The sequence below is a fragment of the Saccostrea cucullata genome, unplaced genomic scaffold (assembly GCF_032062105.1).
Source record: "Saccostrea cucullata isolate Sc308-1 unplaced genomic scaffold, CSIRO_AGI_Scuc_v1 ctg31, whole genome shotgun sequence".
Lineage (NCBI taxonomy): Eukaryota > Metazoa > Mollusca > Bivalvia > Ostreida > Ostreidae > Saccostrea > Saccostrea cuccullata.
Window position 1 is genome coordinate 637,501 of NW_026918875.1, and position 2,974 is coordinate 640,474.

The following is a 2,974-nucleotide window of genomic DNA, read 5'->3' on the forward strand; positions in this document are numbered from 1 at the left end:
GCTTTACGAAACACACTGGTTAAATTCACTAGGTTTTTCTTTCAGTGCGATACTGATTTTCGTTGTGTAGATTTAAAAATATAAAGAACGAGGGCGCTTTTGATTGGCATTCGGCAGGAATCTGGGCGTAATTGAAAAGTGAAAATTTTATCGACATGTCACATGAAATTTTAATCATTTTTTAATTTATCGGGTTCCTGTGCTACAGGAAAGGAAAATATTTTCCCGAAATCGAGCTTTGATTTGGTAAAAAATAACTTGAAAATTGGCCAGATCAGACATTTGGTACAAAATGGTACATTTTTAAACACGTTTTTCTAAAATTTTTCTATCTCTCGGTCTTCTCTCCATGATTTTGAAACGTTATTTGTGTGTATTTTAATTCAAAGAAACGAATACACATTTTTAAAAAATGGAGAGAACACCCAGAGACCACGAAAAATGAACTTTTCCCCCAAAAATCCAAATGTGTGAATGTGGTGCTTCTTTGTCCTTTTTAAATCATCTTTATATGTGTAGCGGTGATAGCTCAGTAAGTTGGGTACCTGTTCAGTGCGCTTGAAGCGAAAAGTTTTTGGTTCAAGCCTGGCATGGGGCGTTAATTTTTTTTTTCGCAAACAACCATTTATTTTGATAGTTTCGTTTTATGTACTGATGTCTGATGTATTAAAATTTTGAATTAGATATATTTTTGTTCAGTTTGGTTCCCGAGCGAAATCAATTCCAATCTTCTATTCTATAATGTATATATACACGTATCATGCAGTTATGAATTAAATATTTTAGGTGTTTATTTCTTGTGAAACATTACTATGTTAAAGTACTCCCTAGGAAAAACGGACATAAATGTTACAATCTGACAAGGTATTTATAACTAAATGAAAAAAAAAAAACTATGGACGTGTTCGTAAAATCTGACCAGGTATGTTCAGCCAACCAAATCCTGGACATTTAAACCATAAATGTTTCGTACAAATGATTCCTGCAGATCACACACCAAATGCGCCCATCTTCTTATGTATCAAATTCATCAAAGGCCTATTTACCGTACACGGTATGATTTGTTAGATGTGACTCGCCACATCTTACAAATCATGCCGTGCAAATATAGGAAAATTATAAGCCAGATATGAAGTCAGATGGAGTCAAATAGAATAGAGACTTTTCCATTTTATCTGGCAAGTCAAATGGTTTGAACCCATCATAAGCAAAGTCAGAAAGGAAAACCTTAATTAGGTACAATCAAAACATGGATTTTCCTTAACCTTTTCTACGGATTAATTTTAAGATAAATGTGAGATATAACATGGCCAAATCTAAGAGGAAAGTTTTCATTCCATGTTCTTGAATTGATATTGACAGGAAAGTTCAACTGAACAAATCAACTGGTTAACAAATTAAACCTAAAGTAAAATTGTCTGACAAAAATGAAACCATGTTGGTCTCCATATCCGATTTGCCGGGTATTACTTATCTCATAAGGTTTTGCCCATGTTCATTTGGGTTCAAATGGTACATAGCTGCTATCATTTGAAAAAGAAAACTTAAGGTAGTATATACGCATGTAATTGATGTTTCCCATTGTTGAAATTGTGAACAATAAAAAAAAAAATTGAGAGAATATTAATTCAATCAGCAGTCTCGTTTTGTCATCATTTCATAAGTTCTATGGTAGATACACTGACCTTTAATGTCCTTGGTCAGCAAATACAATTTATCATAGTCAAATGCTAACTGACTTTTTTCATTCTGATTATTAGGCCATTCTTTACATACTGAGTTGTCCACGGATTTTTTCCGTTATATCCCGATCATCAAGAACACAGGCGGCGGGTGTGACCGTTCGGCAGAAGAAACTCACTTTTCCACGGCATCCGCTCCCATATTTGGTATTTTGGAGGTTCGTGTTTGCCGTGCTCCAATTTTTTTTTATGTTTTAATGAACTTTTGAGCTCAAAGATTGTTGGTTATCTCCACATATTTCATGTACTACATATCTAACAAATCATACAATCTAAATCAAACACTGGAGCCATATGTGAAATCACAACTGAAATCACATCTTACAAGAGAGGCCGTGTAAATAGGCCTTAATTCAACGTGTCTTTATGAGTGAAATACTCTCGAATAGAATGTAAAACAACATACAATCAAACAATCATGTAACAAATTATTGAACGTGATGTAACTAAGTCTCTGAAGTAACTTCTGTGGGACTAATTTTTCACGCGACTCTCGGTCTCCATTACAAAGCGTTACAATTGTATAGAGGTTAAAACACATTTACTAAAGTTGTTAAAACTACTCTTATTTTCCAAATTGAAAAAAGAACCATTTTAGTCTTAAAATTATGGCTGTTAACCGATTTTCTTTTTTACATTTATTTGATTGAAAATGAACTTGGGAATTGTACTTTTACAAACTTCCAGACATAAACGTTTTTGAAGAGGCCGTAAAAGTTTTTAATTTTTGTTGCAATTGATACAGTCTTCTTTAGCCTGCAAAATCCACATCCCCAACGGAAATGTATTATGTAACAATGTGCCTGTAAACATTGATTTTATCCTTTAAGCAACTTCATTTGTGGAAAACGTTTGCATGGCTTAATATTAAACAAACTTTCGACAAATGCTTAATTTTTACCTGTGATTGATTATCGATAAGAAAGCCTAAATTAAAAACAGTCCGTGTTAATTAGTTAAATATAAAGTCTGGGTTACCGGCGGCGAAACGTACAGCTTTTTACTCACTATAAGATGAAACGCAAAATTTGCTTTTGCATCTCTCAAAATAATTTGGTTCTGAAAACCATGATGTACAAGTTGACATTTTTAGCACTTTTACCCGCCAGATCATACAAACCTCATTTGTATCTGTGTGTTTCAGAGCCTGAGCATTGATTGTCGTCTAGCACACGTGGGTGTCCTTATATGCAAAACGTCATCTGTCGTGAATGAAACCATCGCAACTGCTT